General features: G+C 39.3%; 1 long non-coding RNA gene across 1 annotated transcript; it reads right to left on the bottom strand.

The window, feature by feature from the left end:
- Positions 1 to 8,297: 8,297 nt before the first annotated feature.
- Positions 8,298 to 11,454, bottom strand: LOC111521779. The gene is made up of 2 exons (XR_002725061.1): positions 11,154 to 11,454; positions 8,298 to 9,031 (listed from the first exon to the last, which is right to left on the bottom strand). It is a non-coding gene; the product is annotated as an uncharacterized LOC111521779 (long non-coding RNA).
- Between the last annotated feature and the right edge of the window lie 10,276 nt (positions 11,455 to 21,730).

Raw genomic sequence — 21,730 nt, 5'->3', positions numbered from 1 at the left:
CAAGGAGCACAATTTGGATAAGGTTCCCTAAGAGTTTATTATTTAAATCAGTTTGTTTTGATGACAACAAAGGGACTTGTTGAGGAAAACCACAGCTGCTCTCTGTAATGAGAGCTACATGCAGTTTACTCTGCCTGTGTCATTGGTACACTATCTCTCCTTCCTGAGAAGCAGACACCAACCTGTAACCAGCAGGGTAAGGGAGTAGTTTCTAGGCTGTCTAATTTTTATCTTTTCCCCTTCTACCCCAGCTTACCAGTCTTGCCTGTCCTTTCTTGTAGTGGAGTACTCATTTCCAGATTCTCATCCCATATTACTAAATGTCAAAAAATTATTAATATGTCCTTTAATAACCACAGGAATGACTTGTTGCTTATCGCTGAATCTGTTAATCTTTTCAACTTGTCTGTGTTCTCTCTGCAAGATCAATATAGTGTGATATTTGAGAGAGAATGAAAGAGACATAATACCTGCTCTCTTGACAGTTTTTCTCCCTTTATCCCCTAGAATATTTTGTGATGATTAATAACTCATGTCTTCAATTTCTTCCCGCAACTACCTTCATTGCCTTACCCCATAAACATGTTCAAGTCTCCTTTGTGCTAAATCAAACTCTCTTGACTCTGCTTGGTTATAGTATTGTTCTTCTCATTCTATTTTTGGCCACATTTCTAGGCGAAGTTTATTTTTACTATTCCTACTTACACCTCCAATTCATGCTTCAGTCCCCTACAATCTAGTTTATACCACGTGCTTCTCCAACCCACTCTACTGGTATTGTTCTACGAACACCAAGAGCCATATCTCTGTCATCATCCTGCTTGATTTTCCTGCTGTTCTAGATCCATTAGCCAGAGTCTTCATGAATTCTATACTCTCATGGTTTTAGTTATACGACAGTTTCTTGGTTATTCTCATTCTCAGTCACTTCATGAGATTCTCTCTGTCCATCCAACCCTAACTTTCGTGTTTCTTGGTTTCTGTTCTTGTTTACACTCCTCACTCTACTTGTTCTTTCTGGAGTACTTATTCCATTCTCAAATATTTAGCCTCCTTTTGTTTCCTGATGACTGGCAATTGCCAGTCTTTAGCATGGACATCTCCCCTGTATCTCAGATTCATGGAATCAAATGTCTCCCCAACACCTTTATCTGGATACATCACAGTAACTCACGCTCAACATATTCAAAATAGAATTCTTTATTCCTTCCTCCTATCTCACAAAGACTGACGCTTCCAAAGGGTAATCCTTCCCATGGTTGATGGCAACATCATAGTCTTTGTCATCCCCTACAGAAACCTATGTTCCACTTCCACTCTGTCAGCTTATTCTCTTTTCTTTCTGTCACCTTCAACAAGAATGGATCACTTAACCCTTTCAGTTCTATCACCTCACCATACAGAATAGCCTCTGAACAGTGGTCTCACTCATTCTAATTCATTGACCTGTTAGAATAATCTATTGAAAATGTAAATCTTGCTAGAAACTGGTGTGAGATTCTGGTAGGCTACTGTCTACAGCAGCAGTACTCTTTCAGGTAGGCTACAAACTTTTCACTTTTTCAACTACTTATCTCTGTGAGACTGGATTTTTTCAGACATTTCAACAAAATCAACATAACACAGCAGATTGAATGCAGAAACAGATTTGAGAACCCAGCTGTCTTCTGTTAAGCCAGACATTAAAGAGACTTGCAAAAATATAAAGTGATGCCACCCTTCTCACTAAATTTGTTTCTTGTTTTGGAAAATATAGCTTTTTATAAAAATATGTTACTTAGGTTAACGTATAATAGAATTGCTTATTGTTATTTAAAAATGAATGAGTAAATAAATATTTTTAAATGCCTCAGTTGTAATGTCTAACACAGTAAATAGAGATTGATGGAACTCTTATATACCAAGTTAACTGGAATAGACAAGACCGAAATTTTGTTTTCAAAGCTGATGTGGTTATTCTCTTTATGGCAAAAAGCCTACCAGCCTATATAAGTCAACATCACTTTATTAATTATGAGTGAGCCCCTTTCCACATTTAGACTTGAAGCTAAAACTGAAATGCTTAGGTCATTAATCTTTGTACTGCAGTGTTCATGTAAGAACTCATGCCTGTGGAATTCTCTAACTGAATTAGCAATTTCAAGAATTTTGAAGAATATTCTACTAAATATCCCGCAGGCTTAATACCTTTCCAATCAGTACGTGCAACACACAAATAAAAAGAAATCAGCATGATTTGCTAACAAGGACTTAGCCCTGATCTGCTTTTACTACTAAATGAGAATGGAAGGCATGCGTGCTCAGAAAAACGTGTCTGGTTACACAGTTTATAGTTTACAGAGTTATTAGTTTCCAGTTATGATGCATGAGGATCTGAAAGTAATGATATATGTATAATTATCTGAAAGTAATGATATTCATCTATTTTGATAAGAAGAACAATATCATGATTCTGGTTAATATGCATATATGTACAGAGCTATGCATGTGTACAGGTATGGGGATGTGTATTTGTATGTGTATATGTATGGGTATGAGTGTGTATGTGTGTACGTCTATGGCTATGCATCTATGTATGTGTACATGGATGGGTATCTGTTTGTGTATATGTATGGGTATGGACATGCATGTATGTATGTGTATGGCTGTGTGCATGTTTATTGGCATGTTTACGGCTATATGTCTGCGTATGTGCATGATTACAAGTATATGTATATGTCTGTGTATGGGTGTGTGTGTGTCTGTGTGTATGTGTATAGCTACAGTTATGTGTATATGTACAGGTATGGCTATGCGTCTGTGTATGTGTATAGCTACAGGTATGCAGTAATACCTGGGTAAACAAATCTTAGGAGGCTGGCATGGAAATAGGTTTCATTACTGACAACAAAATGTTCTGTTATTCCTTAATCTCCTTCTGCTTATTACCCTATGTTCCTCCTTTCTCTTTTCCCTCCCTCCTTCCTTTCTATCTTATTCTTCCTCCATGCCCAGCAGCTCCCAGTCTTAGCTTTCAGAGGCTGTCTGCCCCAGGGCATGTGTGGCTTCTGGGGAAAGGAGCCTACTGACACTCCTCCACTCCTCAAAGTCAGCAGGCCTGCATTCCAGGCACCGCTGCTCAGAATGACGCAGGACCCTCGCATCGAAGGATGGCTTGCGGCTCTCAGGGATACGCTAGAACACTCAGATGCAATCTGACAGGCAGCTTCAGTGATTTGAAGGAATTCAAAGAACATTTTGCCCTTCCTAGGTGAGTTGAGTTCTCTGAAACTGTCGTTCTCCTTTCCCTTCACTCCTTGCCCAAGGGCAGGTTGCAGACCCTAACCCACAATCTTTAGACAAAAATAGGGCTGTTTATTTGCCTGAGACACAAGGGCTTGAAGTGTCTTAAAATTGTTCCTCATCATATGCCATTCAGTTAACCTTCTCCCAAGTCTCACACCCCATCCCCAGAAAAAGGAAAAAGGAGGAGAAAGAGGAACAGGAGAAGAAGCAGATAGCACTGTAATCTCCTTAAGGTAACAAAATATTATCTATTTCATAGTGAAAAGAGGCATGAATGACATCGACTGTTGAGGCTTCTTGCATAATCGGGGCTGATTTTTATTGTTTCTGTGAAAGAAATTGATTAGAGAAAAAAATGAAATCCTACTTCTCTCTATTTCAGTGTAAAATGTGCCCAGAATTTTAGGTTGATAAACAACTGAGATGTATTATTTTTTCAAGGCAAACATCTCTTAGGCTTCCTCTTGCAGAACCCTTGTAAAGTGAATCATTCTCTGAGTTTACTTGCTTCCTATGAGTGATTTAATCCTAAGTTGAAGAAGAGTATGAAATTGACATTTTGGAAGTAAATTTTGTGTTTTATGTGTTTCGTGTTAAAGACTGGCTGCTAAAAAAAAATCCTTGATATTTGACTCATTAAAATTTCCAAAATGTGCATGTGCAAGATTTTGAAGGTATAGGTCAGGTCATTCAAGTGTAACTTAAGCCATATACCACAAACTTCTAAGAATTCCATTGAACGAAGATGACAACATTATTACAAATAAATAAATGAGGTCGAGAAAATTTATATTAATTATCTTAACTATACTTTAGATCTTGAGCCCCATACTTTATCCTTAGGGCAATTCTCTCTCTCTCTCTCTCACTCTCTCTCTCTTTCTCCTTTTTCTCTCTCTAACAAAGAGCCAGAAAATCACTTGTCAGCTTGAGAAAACCCACCCAGAAATATTCACCAACTTGCATTTCTCAACAATAGGAGAATTGGCATTGTTAAAGAATGTCAAGACCCCTCCTATTTTTAGGTGCATGTCTAGGCATTTTGAGGTTTGCTCATCCCCTGGGCAACCCAGAGCATAATATTGTATTGTGTTAGGTCCTTTAATGGCTTTGGGTTTGCACTACACCAGCATAGCGCACCCTAGCACTGCTGATTTTCAATGACTGAACAGGTTCAGACTCATAGACAAGAATTTCAGAGCCATCGCCCAGAGCTGAATCAGCCAGGACTAAATCCAATTCATCACTTTGCAATGAGATTTGTTTATTCTTGTTCCAAATGTGATTCAAAGAAAAACAAAACCCAGGGAATCTGGGTACAATTTGTCAGCTTGCAAATAGCAATGATTTCAATGACACTATATAGAATAGACTTGGTTGGTCACCCTGCCATTACTAGAATTCTTTTGACTGCTTTTACTTGAAATGATCAAAAGAGTCAGAGACAAGTCATCAATATTATTTATTGTTCTTAAAGAAAAAAATGAATAATATGCAAAGCCTTTCAGAAGAAAAAGATGGTACATCGGAATATTCATAATCTTTCCACTGTCCCCAGTTTTAGTTATTTAATTCCTATTCTGTTTATGGGTGCTTTTTGGAGCCCCATTTGTGTTTATTGGCAGGAATTATCTCAGGGAATATCTGTTTCATATAAATTGCCATGGAATTTTTTGGACCTTGGTTGAAATGGCACTAATCATATTATTGATAAATTACCACATATCATATCATTCAACTGCAACCCTATTCTGGGAGCAGTAAATCCTGAAACTCTGAAAGTGGTCCCATTGACAGATTGGGTTTTGGGGTCCCACCAGTAACTCTTTTCAATTTTTTTTTTCTTTTTGAGACAGGGTCTTGCTGTGTCACCCAGGCTGGAGTGCAGTTGTGCAATCACTGCTCACTGCAGTCTCAACCTCTCAGGCTCAAGCGATCTTCCCACCTCAGCCTCCTGAGTAGCCGGGATCACAGGCGCCACCATGCTCAGCTAACTTTTTAAATTTTTTTGTTAATGTGGGGGTCTCTTTATGTTGCCCACGCTAGTCTTAAACTCCTGGCCTCAAGCGATCCACTCACCTCGGCCTCCCAACGTGCTTGGATTATAGGCATGAGCCACAGGGCCTGGCCACTCTTTCCAAATTCTAACATCTCTAGTGAGTGTCATTTTTCTCACTGACTTTGAAGATGATCCTTCCCACCACTGATGGAGTAAAATCCCTAAGAAGGGCAGATGGGTGTGGGGGATGGGGGATGCTGAGGAGATAGACTCTTCCCCAACCATAACCGAAACTCTTACTACCTCTGACTATTTCACAGTACAACAAGGACACCATAAACAACGTACAATTTTCAAAGGGTGCTCCACCTTTGCTTTAAAGACAAATTTGAAAAGAATCTTTCCAACCTCTTGGAAAGAATTAATGTTAGGCAGAAAAGTCTGTTAGAAAGCACCACAGCTTGGAAATAGTGGAAAGTTTCTGTTTTTGTGTGATTTGAGCTGGTCAACGTTGTGGAGTAACCTGATAATTCTTCTTCCCAGCCTGTATTAGGAATATATAAGGAATAAATATCCCTTAGCTTCTTTCAAGAGGGCAAGGCCTGCCTCTGAGCTTAAATCAACTACCTCAGGACACTGGATGATGCTCTCACTGTTTATAGAGACAGTTAGAAACAAGTCTCGCAAGTTTTGGATAGAACTGACTGTTGTGGGTCAAGACCACAGCTATATAAATTGTTATTTAAAAACTATGACATCAATATATTTCTGAGTGTTAGAGTGAGATATATTTTACTATGACCTTTTGTGGGACAATGTATTTGCTAGCCATGAAAACTCTCACACAGCTTGTCCAAACACACGTTGCCTGTGACATGCAATCCATCTTCCTTCAACTGAGATAAATCATTTCTCAGAAGTCTGCTAGAAGCTCCAAATGAGGCCAGGCACAGTGGCTCACACCTGCAATGCCAGCACTTTGGGGGGCCGAGGCGGGTGGATCATTTGAGGTCAGGAGTTGGAGACCAGCCTGGCCAACACGGTGAAACCCCCATCCCTACTAAAAGTACAAAAATTAGCTGGGCATGCTGGTGTACTCCTGTAATCCCAGCTACTGAGGAGGCCGAGGCAGGAGAATTGCCTGAACCAGGAAGGTGGAGGTTGCAGTGAGCAGAGATCGTGCCACTGCACTTCAGCTTGAGCCACAGAGCAAGACTCCGTCTCAAAAAAAAAGAAAAAAGCTCCAAATGCCAATCATGAATAAAGAGTTAAGCCATACCAAACTGAAGTTTGGTTGTTTCCATGAGCAGGTAGGTTACTAAAGTGAGCATCTTGGAGATCCCATACAACACATGGATCAACAGAGCCGCTGATGAACACTCTGGTACCTGAGCATACAATATTTTGTTCTGCTTGTGATGGCATGAGTTAACATTCGAGTCTACTGAAATTCAAATAGGGTTTCCCTTAGCAATTTATCCATGTCTGTCTTTGGGGATTTATCTATCTCAGTTTATGTCCCAGTCATATGTGGGTCCCTGCTCTAACTCTAACCAGACAATCTCTAACATGGATATGACTGGTTAGACATTAATCCATGTTGGTTGGATACAGGTCTGAATTCGTTTTCCTTACTCAGTATTACTCTAGTAAGCAACAGTGCATACTCTTGGTAAATAAATTGTTAATGAGTATAAGTATATACTGTCTGAAGAATATTTAGTCTCTTCTAAACAGAAAGGCACACATTTATACGGAGAGACATATGTTGATGACTACATTCTTAGGACTGATAAACTTTTTGTTCCTGTTCCTGGGTAAATGATATTTAATTTATTTTGGAGAAAAATTTCTATTATTGGTTTTCCAAACTTTCAAAACTCAGAACAGACACAAAGAGTGAGACAGACTGGTTGATTTTTGGAAGTAGTTTGATGTTTCTCTAATATTGGCCTTAACTTCCAATTGATGTTTAAGCTGATTTTCTTTTAAAAGAGAAGTTAGTTACTGCCTCCCTTAAAAAAGAAAAATAAAACTCCTAAGAAACCTATCAAAATATCAAAATACTTTATATAATTAATTACAAGTTAATAGTTAATCATAGTTAATAATTAAAATTGTAAATCTTAGATGTATTCAGTGATCCTCTGAGAAATGTAGGCTTGAATTTCACTTCTTTATTGGATTGCTCTCTATTCTACCAGGCTTAGTCTAATTATCAAAAGAAAAGTAATATAAACTATAATTGATTAAACATTATGGACAGAACGAAAACCCAAAATAATGTCTTTTTACCATGTAGCTCCTATGGAAAAATGCCTTCAAAATGCTGCAAGCAGAATTTTTGAAATCATCCGACTTCCAGGTCTACTGCATCCAACAGATGGACAGGACTTTTTGCACTGTCCAGACAGACACCAAGTTTAAAAACATTTTTAAAAAGCCCAAGCACCTTTTTGATCTAACTTTAAAAAGCATTGTCAATGTCAAGAACACGGTGACTGTGGGTTGTTTATTATGCTAGGAGGAGTCTTCTATGTTGAATTGTTTGTGTGGTATGAAGCGACATTGTATGCCTGCTGTCCCTCTGGGACCCTCATGAAAAGGAGGTATTTATGTCCCTGCCTGTACCCATAAACGAATTGCCCCCTAAAGTAAATATAATATATAAAGCCAAGTCTGGCTCCAAAGTCATGCTATGTGCCTCCCTCTGGCTATGGAGGAAGTTACTCATGCTTATCAGAAGGCCAAATTTGGTGTGGCATTATTAGGTTGCAGGCAAAGTGGTAATGGGAACGAGAGAAGTGGTTTTAACCAACAGAGAATGTCTCTGAGCCAGCTGGCTGCCAGGGAAAGTGTATATTACCTTACCCTTGAGCTCAGATAACTTACATAAATGTAAAGAGAAGCCAGATCCTTCGAGAATTGGCATCATATCACTAGTTCGTGCAGGGGAAGTGGTTAAACACATCAATGTGAAAATACATTTTCACTTCTATGGCATAGAAGTTGAAAAAAATAGAATTTATTTTAGTTTATTTTATTGCTCTAAATCAATCAGGAATTACTAAACTCCCATGAGGAAACCAAATATGCAGGAAGTCAGCCATGTGACATGATTGTGACCACATTACAAGCTAGACAATGACATAGGACAATAGAGAAGAAAAGTCAGGTTGAAGTTATATGGCTTCATGGCTGAACAATGCCATTTATTTCCTCTCCCTGATGGACAGCTTCTGCCCATGAGTTCTATCCAATTCTTTTCTATTTCTCCAGGTTCTTCAGAATATTTGTGTCTGATGTCAGTTGTTAGTTCAATTGCATTGTTAGAGTTAAATAACATTGCTTTGAAGCCATGAATGTCTGGATTAAAATGCAGACTCTGCTGCTTGCTGACTGTGTGGCTTTATACAGCCTTTCTGAGCCCAGTTTTTTTAATGAAAACATCATACAATCTATATTAAAAAGTTCGATGGGCCAGGCACAGTGGCTCACGCCTATAATCCCAGCACTTTGGGAGGCCGAGGCCAGCAGATCATGAGGTCAAGAGATCGAGACCAGTCTGGCCAACATGGTGAACATGGTCTCTACTAAAAAGACAGAAATGATCAGCGCATGGTGGCGGGCACCTCTAGTCCCAGCTACTCAGGACACTGAGGCAGGAGAATCGCTTGAATGCGGGAGGCAGAGGTTGCAGTGAGCCGAGATTGCCCCACTGCACTCCAGCCTGGTGACAGAGCAAGACTCTGTCAAAAAAAAAAAAAAAGTTAGGGACATGGATGCAGCTGGAAACCATCATTCTTAGCAAACTATCACAAGAAGAGAAAACCAAACACCGCATGTTCTCACTCATAGGTGGGAACTGAACAATGAGCTCACTTGGACTCGGGAAGGGGAACATCACACACTGGGGCCTATCATGGGGAGGGGGGAGGGGGGAGGGATTGCATTGGGGAGTTATACCTGATATAAATGATGAATTGATGGGTGCTGACGAGTTGATGGGTGCAGCACACCAACATGGCACATGTATACATATGTAACCTGCACGTTATGCACATGTACCCTAGAACTTAAAGTATAATAAAAAAATAAAAAAATAAAAAAAAAATATTACATGACCATCCTTCCATATAAATACACATACATTTACTGGATTTTCAAATAAGAGAAAAAATTTTAATAATAGGGATGACCCAAAATGTATAAAATTATTTCTCTGTGAATGATGACTATTAAATATGAGGCTTTTTCTATGTCACTATAAACATTGATACACTAATAAATTTTGTACCTATGTCCTTGTAAAAAAAAAAAAAAAAAAAAAAGTTAGATCACACCTGAAACACGAAGTAGTTTCATGGAAAGTGAAGATTTGAAAGCAGATCATCATTCTAAGATATGTCATGAGAAAACAACTCATCAAAAATACTTTTGCTAATTATTTTAAGAGAAAGGATTAACTGAGGTATATTTTGTTAATTACTATCCTAAAACTTTTAGTGTTTACCATGTGTTGGCATAATAGAAGACATAATTTTTCCCAAAGGTGTCAAGCTTGTCCTTGATACTCAAGTGAGGATACTGGTCAGATGTTACTGATTTTGATATTAAATTCAGAAATAGAAATATGCGAGGCACTGTGGCTAACGCCTATAATCTCAGCACTTTAGGAGTCAAGGCGGGAAGATCACTTGAGCCTGGAAGATTGAGGCTGAAGTGAGCCATGATTGCAGCACTACACTCCAGCCCAAGCTAGAAAGAGACCTCATCTCTAAAAAGAGAGAGAGAGAGAGAAAAGAAATAATTTAAAGTTTCAGACAAGACTTCTGAATCTTAAAAAGTTAAACATAAGTCTCTATGAAAACATAAGCAATAGTGTCATACTATTGTATGAGTAGTTTCTTCTTTTCTTTCTCTCCCAAGGATATCCTTCTCAGCCTAAAACACTTTTGTCAACAGTTAGCCCAATATCCACCACATTTTACATCTGCTAAGAATATTAACTTACATTTTCAGGTCAACCAACATTTCAATAATATACAAGGCGGAAGAATCAGGATTGATTCAGCCAATTGAAACTTCGTATACTGAGGCATTTGCAGTAAATCTAGTAAAAATCTTTGGATTTTCCAGAAACTTAAAGCAGTCTATTTGTGTGTGTCTCCCTGTTTTGTTTGTTTGTTTTGTTGTTGGTTTTTAGGTGGGGTCTCGCTCTGTTGCCCAGGCTGGAGTGCAGTGGTGCAATCAGAGCTCACAGCAGCCTCTGCTTCCCAGGCTCAGGTGATCCTCTCACCTCAGCCTCCTGAGTAGCTGGGACTACATGTTTCATTCACTGTATCATCTAAAAGCTTAAATAAGAGCCTGTGGAGCCCCAGACGAAGTTGGAGTAGGAAGAGTGGTGTCAAACTTTTGAAGAGTAAGTTTTAAACCGAGCATTCCAAGAAATAACTGGTGTTTCCTCTTCCTCTTGCCAACTGGAGAAACTGAAGGACGGAGCACTTAAAATTTCCCAACCCCATTCAGCAGAAAAGGAAACATACTGTGGAAAGAATTGCTAGCAATTGTAGTCAGTGTCCATCTCTATGGATTTGGTGTGGAAATTTACATTACAACAAGTGAAAAACAATACAATGGGCATGAATTCTGCTTCCTTTGGTGATTTAAAAACAAATCTGGATCTGGATCTGGATATATGTGCTTTAGAAACTGCCATTTGTCAACTTGGTTGTTGCTATATGGCGTTTGTAGAGCTTGACTTGGGCTTGTCTTTAAAAAAAAAAAAAAAAAAAAAAAAACTTCTTAAAACTGTATGCCTTTATCAGAAGTCGCCCCTCGGCTATTTACAAGTGCCATGGTTACAGACGTGCTAGACTGATGATATTCACATGCAGGAAACAATGCAAGGAAAACAGGATTTGCACGGCTCCGACTGCACTGGCCCAAGAATTCCAGGAAGTGATTGTACTTTATGAAACCGTCTGTGCTCCGCTAGATTGTCTATAGCTTTTAAGGTCAAGTCCTATCACAGCGAGTTTGCAGTGCCCTTTGTAACAAGGCAGAGTGTTTATGAAGCTGAGTACATGCTGTATTGTTTATCAGCCCAGGCAGTTGAAAGGTGCGATATTCCAATCTCGTGGTTCAGGATGGCACTGGGAATCGATCACAGGCTTTTCTGACATAGGCTTGGGATTAGTTCAAAGAGTCCCTGGCAACAGTGACCACGCAACAGTCCAGTACATGGAGAAAGTCACGAAGCCCACAGTCCCTGACAAGAGAGATGCGTTCATGTGGGAGATCAATGTGGGGAGCACTGTGAGTTTATGTTTTAAGATCCCTGTGCCTCCTGCTGTGGCTGAGAGTCTCCTTGGAGAGGGAAAGGTGCTGCAGTACAGTAACTGCTGATTCCGAGAGTACAGAAAGGAGAGTGAGACAACAATGGAATGTATTTCTTCGTAAGAGAGTTGGGAGGCAGCCAGGCATTCCAGGGCCTTGCTCTCGAATTCTTTGATTTCTCTACAGTGCATAATGTCTAGAGACTCCTGTTGCCTCTGGACTCGGGGATACTGGAGCCGGATAATGGACGCCCAAACTGCTCACGTTACTCCACGGTCTTGCCTAATCTCTTTGTAGGCGCCAGGCTGGACGTGACTGACCAGACCCCTGCTTGCTCCCTCTCCGTGAATGATGTTGGTCCCTGAAGCTAGGTTAAACAAGCAATAGTCCATAGCTATTGTTAAGGACGCTGTCGTGATGGAATCAGCTGGGTACTGGGCATCCTTTCCACTAGGAGTGATGGCTGCTAGCCAGGCATCTGTGAACTTTCTGGAGACAGTTAGGTGTTGTGTACCAAAGTCATGGCACCTTAGGGGCAAGCATGATATCCCGTGTTTTCAGATAGATGGACTGAATGAACCTCAGTGAGTGACTGCTGATGTCCAATCAATCAATATCGATTTAATGAAGTCTGTTACTTTATAAGTCAAGTGACTTGCCATTAGAGACTGTTTCTTCAAGGGAGACAAAATAAATGACAACAATGAAATACTTTTTATCCAGTTGCCACATTCTGTGTCGCATACTGGCTTTTGAAGGTCTGGTTTTGCAACGTAGGGTTGAATTTTACTGCCTGAATTTTATTTTATTTCTAAATTCTTAGGCATCTTGAGGTTCATCACTTGATAGGTACTCTGTGGACTAGCATCACACAGCTATTATCAAGCCTTTTAATAAAACTGTTATTTTTTTCTAGTAGACTCAGAGAGGACCATTGTTGGATGTCTTATGGGCATAACTACCTCAAAAAGGGTTGCTAATTACTGGCCAAAACACTTAAGTAAATAAAAATTAAAAGTGCCACTCATCAGGTAAGAAGAGTCCTGAAACCTCTGTTTTGGTCTTGACTCTACCATTAACTCCTAGGACATTTTGCCACCCCCAATTACAGACATTGGGATAATCATTCCCTGCACCTTTGTTTTTCCTCGGCAAAAAGAGGTGCTTTAAATGTATAATTGATCTATAGGGGATTTCCCATCTATGAGGATTGAATCTCTGACACATGGCCTCTAAATCAGAAGGCTCAGGGGTGTTTGGACCAGAGCAACTCCATCTTGTATACGAGCTGGGTAAAATATGGCTGAGACTTGCTGGGCTGCATTCTCGGTGAGTTAGGCATTCTAAGTCATAGGATGAGATAGGAGCTTGCACAAAATACAGGTCATAAAGACACTGCTGACGAAACAGGTTGCAGTAAAAAAGCCTGCCAAAACCCACACAATCAAGACAAGAGTGACTTCTGGTTGTCCTCACTGCTGCTCCCACCAGCACCATGATAGTTTGCAAATGCCATGGTATGTCAGGAAGTTACCCTATATGGTCTAAAAAGAGAAGGCATGATTAATCCACCCCTTGCTTAGCATATCATCAAGATATAACCATAAAAATGGACAACCAGTAGCTCTCAGAGCTGCTCTGCTTATGTAAGCCATTCTTTTATTCCTTTACTTTTTAAATAAACTTGCTTTCACTTTGCTCTATGGACTCACCTCAAATTCTTTCTTGTGCAAGATCCAAGAACCTTCTCTTGTGGTCTGGATCAGGACCTCTTTCCTGTATCATTTAGAGAGGGAAAGTAAAAGCTTCCTAGGGGAAGTAGGAAAGTAGAAAAACAAATGAGAAAAAAAAAAAGATATGAAAATTTGAGGAGAAATACCACCATAGGGAGAACAATAATTAATAATTATTTACTTTGTAAATATGAAGTATTATTTTTAATAATTTTTTCACATTTATTAAATCCTTAGAAAAATTCTAGGAATTTGATATTATGATTTTTAATGAACAAAATAAGGAAACTGAAGTTTGTAAAGTCCTTAAATGACTTGCGAAAGATACATTTGATTAAGAGGTTGAGTCTACAACAAACCAAGCTCTTGGGCTCCAAAACTAGGGCCCCTAAAAGGATCCACCTGCGGGGGAGGAAGTGTCTAATTGGAAAGAGGATGAACTAAAAGCACGTTCAGTCTTGGTTTTTCTAGCTATACATATAACGTTTAGTCTTCTCTATGTTTTAGGTAGCATAAATACAAAAGGTCATGGGCCCTGCGTAAGAATGTTTTCTGATTTTTAAACGTGCTAATTTTATTTTTTTACCCTGTTAAGGCATGTATACTTGAGAGGGAAAGGAAAGTATGGAGTTATTTATTTGAGGTATATCTAAGTTTTTTTTTAAGTACATTAGAAATTATATAAAAACTGTATTCTATGCCCTAATGCTCTCAACACATTATCAGATTATGCAAATAAATACCTGGGCAAACTGCTTTATTTATTCAATGTTTATGCAGTTAGAGTTAAGAAAAATGCTATATTTAGGCTTGGCATGGTGGTGCATGTCTGTAGTCCCAGCTACTCAGGTGGCTGTGACAGGAGGATCGCTTGAGCCCAGAGGTTCATGTTCAGCTTGAGCAACACAGCAAGACCCCATCTTTCTCACTTAAAAACAAAGAAACAAACAAACAAACAAAAAGCTGTATTTAAAAATTATAGGAAGCAACAAAGACAGTTTTCAGAGAAAAAAATATTGTTTATAATTCTTACATTAGAAAAGAGGAAAGTCTTAAAATTGAGTGAACTAAATACCCAACCTAAAAAAATTTGACAAAGAAGAGCACAATAAACCTAAAGAAAGGAAGAAAAAAAGATAATAGAAATAAGTACAAAAACAAATGAAACAGAAAGTAAAATTTCAAAAAGTTAAAAATTGTTCCTTAAAAAGATAAATGTTTGGTGATATTTACCCCCCAAAAAGGAAAGAATATGAAAAAAAATAGCATTAGGCATAAAAGAGAAGATTCTTATTCTTTCCATAGACATTAAAAAGGAAACAAAAAGAATATTGTGAACAACCTCAGGCCAACAAGTTGTGAACAGATGAAATATATGTATTTGTAGAAAATATTACATAAAAATAACTTAAGAGGAACTAGAAATCCCTTGTATAGTAAAATCTAATTCAATCTGTAGTTTAAAATCTTGTCACACAGGAAATACCATGCCAGAAGAGTTTACTCATGCTCCCAAACATTTCTTACATAAATTCTAGAACAGAAAAAAAGAAACACTTCCCAGCATATTTTATGAGAGTTGCATAACCTTGATATAAATGCTAGCCAAGGACAGAACAAAATAGGAAAACTACAGATCAGGATTATTGTAATTCACTACTTTAACAAGTTAAAAGAGATTAAACCATATAATTACATCCATAGTTGCAAAAAAGATGTTCAGTAAAATCAATAAACATTCATGATAGTACTTTCATAAAAGTAGAAAGAGAATGAGTAAAAAGACTTAGGAAGGAAATATCTTTAACATCATAAAGAAGACCTACAAAACTCTAGGGCAAATATGATATATAATAGTAAAAGTTTCAAGTATTCTTTTTAAGATCATGAACAGGACAAGGATGACCAGTCTTACAACTTCTTTTTCACACTACAGTTGAAGTCTCAACTATCAAGACAAAACAAGGAAAAGAGAAGTTCTAAGAATTACAAGGAAAGAAATCAACTTCTTCCTCTTCTTCTTCTTCTTCTTCTTATTATTATTATTATTATTATTATTATTATTATTATTACTTGAGATAAGATCTCACTCTGTGGCCCAGGCTGGAGTGGAGTGGTGCCATCATAGCTTACTGCAGCCTTGCTCCTGAGTTCAAGTGATTCTCCCACCTCAGCCTCCCAAGTAGCTGGGACCACAGGCGTATGCCACCATGCCTGGCTACTGTTTCTTTATTTTTGTAAGGACAGGGATCTCCATATATTACCCAGGATGGTCTCGAACTCCTGGACTCAAGCAATCCTTCCATCTCAGCCTCCCAGAGTGCTGGGATTACAAGCATGAGCCATCACACCCAGCTCAACCTCTCATTATTAACAGGTGACATTGTTTAAATAGATAAATATCAGCAAATAAATTATTTAAATTAAGAAAATGGACAAATTAATGAATAAACAAAAGCAATTTTATATATTTCAAAAAATCAGATAGAAAATGTAATTTAAAATATCTTTTACAAAAGTAATAAATTATATAAAATACATAAACACATAGGAATAAATCTAAGAAAAGGCATGTAAGACACCTATAGAGAAGGAGAGAGCTTTTTGAAGTTCAGTAAATTACACAGTTATGGAAAAATATACCATGTTCTTGGATAAAATGATTCATATCATAAAGTTATCCATTCTTTTCTAATGGACATAAATGCAAGTGTAATTATGATAACAACTCCAACAGGTTTTTTCATGGAACATGGCAAGTTGATTTTGAAATTTCTTTTTTTTTCTTTTCTTTTTTTTTTTTTTTTGAGACGGAGTCTCGCTCTGTCGCCCGGGCTGGAGTGCAGTGGCCGGATCTCAGCTCACTGCAAGCTCCGCCTCCCGGGTTTACGCCATTCTCCTGCCTCAGCCTCCCAAGTAGCTGGGACTACAGGCGCCAGCCACCTCGCCCGGCTAGCTTTTTGTATTTTTTAGTAGAGACGGGGTTTCACCGTGTTAGCCAGGATGGTCTCGAACTCCTGACCTCGTGATCCGCCCGTCTCGGCCTCCCAAAGTGCTGGGATTACAGGCTTGAGCCACCGCGCCCGGCCTTGATTTTGAAATTTCTATAAAGGGTAAAGGGTAACGGATGGCCAAAATGCTCCTAAGGAAGAAAAACAAGGAATTTGTCCCATTACATATTGAAACATTGTAAAACTATAGTTATTAACTTATTAACAATGTGATGTTGCAGATTAATAAAGAAATAGGCCAAAGCAACAGAATGGGACATTTAGAGACAAATTCACAGATATATGAAAATTTGATTTATGGAGAGGGTAGTATTGGAGATCAATGAGAAAAAGATAAACTATTCAACAAATGCACAATACACAAACACCAAATTCAGAGAGGATTAAGGCATAAATGTAAAAGTCAAAACCATATAATCCCCAAAAAAGAATGTAAGATATATCTATAAACAAAATTTAAAATGCACAACTCTGTAGAAGAAAATTGAACAATTCAATGACTTTAAAACTAAAAAGTCTTCTTTGTCAAAAGGGTGAAATGATTAACTATGGAGCAGCAAATATAAACAAATCACATATATAAAAGTAAATAAAATTTAGTTAATATTTTTATCTATCACTATTCCTAATTTGGTTATTTAAAGAGCTCCAAGCAATTATTAAGAAAAAGAGAAATGACCCAATAGAAAAATGGACAAAAGACCCAAAAAAGGAATTCCAAAGAAAAGGAAACATATATGGCCCATAAACACATGGAAAGAAACTCAGCTTCATCATTAATCAGAGAAGCACAAATACAAATCACAGTGAAGTTTTATGATATTGCAATTCACACTCACCAGACTGGGAGTAAAACCAGACAGTAGCACATATTAAGAGGATGTTGAGCAATGAGATTTCTCATCTACATGTGGTGGGAGTTTAAATATTATGTACTACAACCGGCCGGGTGCAGTGGCTCATGCCTGTAATTCTAGCACTTTGGGAGGCCGAGGCCTGCAGCTCATTTGAGGCCAAGAGTTCCAGATCAGCCTGGTCAAAAAGGCAAAAAACCCGTATCTACAAAAAATACAAAAAGTAGCCAGGCATGGTAACATGCACCTGTAATCCCAGCTACTGGGGAGGCTGAGGTGGGAGGATGGCTTGAGCCCAGGAAGTCAAGGCTGCAGTGAGCCGTGATAGCAGCACCACAGCACTCCAGCCCAGTGACAAGTGAGACCCTGTCTCAGAGACAAAAAAGGAGAGTAAATACATTCATAGGAAGGATTATTGTGCAACAGTGAAAATTTAGTGAGCTACAGGCACAGGCATCAACAGGACGACTTCCCAAGACATGATTTTAAGCAGGAGGAGCAAGTCCCAGGAAAATATAAATAAAAAATTTCAATTCATATAAAGTTCCACCAAAGAAAAACCTAAACTATATTTTGTTTCAGGTTATATACACATGTGTTAAAACCGTAAAGAAAAGCAGGGAATGATGAACGTAAAATTAGGGACAGTGGTTACCTCTGATGAGGGGCGGGAGAAGCAGCCTTTGAGGTTTACCCAGGAAGATTTAAGGTGTGGCATATATTCCATTTCTAAAGCTCGGTGGTGGGTATGTGGGTGTTCATTCTGTCACTGTTCTTTTTTTTTTTTTTTTTTTTTTTGACACGGAGTCTCACTCTATCGCCCAGGCTGGAGTGCAGTGGCGCGATCTCGGCTCCCTGCAAGCTCCGCCTCCCGGGTTCCCGCCATTCTCCTGCCTCAGCCTCCCGAGTAGCTGGGACTATAGGCGCCCGCCACCTCGCCCGGCTAATTTTTTGTATTTTTAGTAGAGACGGGGTTTCACCGTGTTAGCCAGGATGGTCTCGATTTCCCGACCTCGTGATCCGCCCGCCTCGGCCTCCCAAAGTGTTGGTATTACAGGAGTGAGTCACCGTGCCCGGCCTATCACTATTCCTTAGAGTGCGGTTGTATTTTAGATTCTTCTGTGTATATGTGATATACTCCACAACAAAAATAAATCTATACTTTTCATGGCCTTGTCATGTACAGAAACCCCTCAAAATACCCTTATCCTTTACCACTGGACCATTTGGGTGGGAAATGTTTAAAAACCCCTATCTTCAGTGTAAACAATACATACAAAGGAGACTACAAAACGTTTATGTGACATTTAAGGAATAACACTTAAGAACTAGAATATTGCCAGCATTTCAGAGCCACCTTCCTCACCTGGTAAATCTCCATGATCATGTCCTCCTCCCTCCCTCCTTCCTTCATCAGTGTGAAGGATTGGTTTTAAGGTTTGAATGCACAAGATGATAGAACACGAGAGAACGTACTGACTGTCCAGGTGAGCACAGAGGCTCAGAGCATAGGAATTTAGTGAATGCCACTGTCAACATACTTCACATAGTTGGCAGTTTTGCCTAACAGGGTCTCTGCCTGCAGAATTGCCACAAGTTGGAAATCCCACATCAGTCACCACTTCCTTGGGGACATTAGTTGTTCATGTAAAATTCCGAACAACGGAAGTTGGCTTTTAATCCATACGGAAATGGAACACAAAGACAGAGCCCTAGAAGTGGAGTGTGAGTGCTGAGGATTTTCCCTAAAGCCTCTTCCCTTCCACATGTATTGATGTGTGATGTGTTGGTTAAGTATTTGGAAAGCACAGCAGGTTTTAGTAATTATTCTTTTCTCTAAAAAGAACAATTTGCTCTTAGAAGAATGACAGTTTTCTTCCCTTATTATGTGAAAGCACCCTGTGAACCCCTAAAAAGCAGAGATCTTTTGTAGGGATACACTCAAGTGTGAAAAACTGAAAAGCAGAGCCGGTAATGGTAATAATGGACAAAAAATTAAAGAGAGCTGTCACTTCTGGCAAGGGGAGGGAGGAGGACATGGAAATTTACCAGGTGGGGAAAGTGGTTCTGAAATACTGGCAATATTCTATTCTTAAGTGTTATTCTTTAAATGGCACATAAATGTTTCATAGTCTCCTTTGTACCTATTGTATATGTCACAATACATTTTTATTTATTTTACCTGAAGTTCTATCTAGTCGCCAAAAAAAAAAAAAAAAGCAGAAGTGAAAAAAGGGTTTTCAAAGAACCAGGATCAGAATGAAGTAGACCAGCAGGAGAGAGGTTTTTCTTTTTCTAATTTTGAAATTCTGATTTTTGTGGGTATATAGTAGCTGTATCTATTTCTAGGTTTCAAGAGACGTTTCAATACAGGCATGCAATGTGACGTAAGCACATCACAGAGAATGGGGTCTCCTCAAGCATTTATCCGGAGAGAGATTTTTCATGTACACCTGTACTCTTCAGGTTTCAGCCTTTTAAATACATAACTTTCACAAGAGATGTTTTGAATGTTTTCCCTTGACCTTGAGAAAGAAAAGCATTTGCTGAGATGTTGCCTATTGAGTGAAAGGGAGGGGAATCCTAGAGGAGAGGCCACTGAGTTTACCACCCAGTTGAGGTGCAAGAAGCAACTTGAGAAGGACTCCAAAAGCAGCAGGTCAAGGGGAAACCAGCATTGAATCAGCTGAATGGGTACCTGGAAGTGGGGTGAATGTAAGTGCCAGTTTGCCTGCAATCCCCCCCGCCATGTATTCCTGTCCCAGAGTAATTATTAACAGCACTCTTGTTAGTGGCAGCAAATTCGTACGGGTCTGCAGCAACCTCAGCTCTTGCCTCCTCAGAAGAAAGCATTCGACTGAGGGGCCTATAGCAGCGTGAGAAACCGAGGCAAGTTTGAGAGCAGGAGTGAAGGTTTGTTAAACAGCTTCGGAACAGGAACAAAAGGAAACAAAGCACAACAAGAGGGACAAGTGGGCAAGGTAAGAGATCAAGTGCGCTGTTTGACTTTTTTCACTTGGGGTTTTATATGTTGGCACGTTTCTGAGGCGTTGTGCCTCTTCTTCCCTGATGCTTTACTTAGGGCAGGCTGTCTGCATGAGCAGGGACCTCCAGCTCTTGGGAGGAGCCACATGGGCAGTGTGTTTAGTGGAGCTGTGCGCATGCTCACTTGAAGCATTCTTCCCTTACCGGTCGAGTGTTCCCATAAGGTCATTTCCAGTTAAACTCTGCCATTTTGCCTCTTAGTTTGTAGGTGTGACCCTACTCGCCCAGTTCCTGAGATCTTACTGGGAAGCTGCTGATCACCAGTTTCAGGTGTTTCTATTGAGAGACTGCCTTTCCCTGTGTGGGTTGCAGCCAATTATTGTTTTCTAGAGACAATTAACAACTATCTGACTATCGCCTGATGGTCGTCTGACTTTCCCACACAGGGGAGTGGGGAAGCCTCTCTTGCCCGGCTCATCTCTGCCTGACTACCTACTGTAACACTCCTTTTACTTTCAAAAGTGTCCAAATTTGACCATAAATAATGTGGTCAACCTGTACATACAGGAAGAAATACAATGTGCCATGGGAGGAGAAGGGCTCATCCAGGAAGACGTCTTAAAAAGGGACTATCTAGGGCTTAGATGCTGTGGCTCTAATTGGCAAAGAAATGTGGTAAAACTCTAAAAAAACTTAGAGAGAGGAAACGAAGAAGGAGAGAAGGAGGAGGATAATTATTTTTGTGTTTATTTAGATCTATACAAAAAAAAAGAAAAACAATGGAAGTAGTTATTAATTTTTTGACCAACTTTTCTTCTGCTTTGAGCTTCTGAAGAGCATGCCTGGGCTTTCTTTCACCTCAATTTTGTTTTCATCTGAGATAAGTAAAAGATATATGGGAACTGGCATTATCTAAGTTGATTTAGAGATTAGGGTGAGTTCATTTCCAGCTCTTCATCTTGCCTTTGGAGGAAAGGCTGGAAGCTTCCTACTCCTTCGCGTCACAGAGCTTGTGACCTGTAATTTTTGCTGTTTCTCAATCTGCATTCTTGTGGCTTTGTTCATTAATGGCATGCTGTAATTTATGAGCTTTCCTCTTTTGACCCTTTAAGAGAACTTTATCAGCATTCTCTAATTTTATTAACAAAAGAAAAGAAACTATTTTTAGGAACGATGATTACATAAGGCTGAACCCAGACCATCCCAAGCACGTGTTGCGGTTCTGCAAAGTGGTCCCATGAGGTAGTTGCTCCCACACGTGGTCTCAGCTCAGAAGTCATTGTTTTTGCAAACGTTGTCCTTTAAGGAGGAACAAGGTGCAAAACAAGGGGAAGGGATGGAGAGTTAAACGGAGGAAGTAGTAAACAGAAAAAGTAACAGGTCACACAGAAACCAGGAAACTACAAATTATAATGGTGGTGCTTCCGTTTTCTTCCTGTGTCTGTTCTTTCGAAACGGGCTGAATTGGGATGGGTAAGATCTAATTGGGATTTCCCCCAGATGCAACATCTTCGTGAATTTGTG

Source organism: Piliocolobus tephrosceles, chromosome 5 (genome assembly GCF_002776525.5).
Source record: "Piliocolobus tephrosceles isolate RC106 chromosome 5, ASM277652v3, whole genome shotgun sequence".
NCBI classification, from domain to species: Eukaryota; Metazoa; Chordata; class Mammalia; order Primates; family Cercopithecidae; genus Piliocolobus; species Piliocolobus tephrosceles.
Note: the sequence above shows the minus strand (reverse complement) of the source record. Positions and strands in the feature narration are given on the sequence as shown.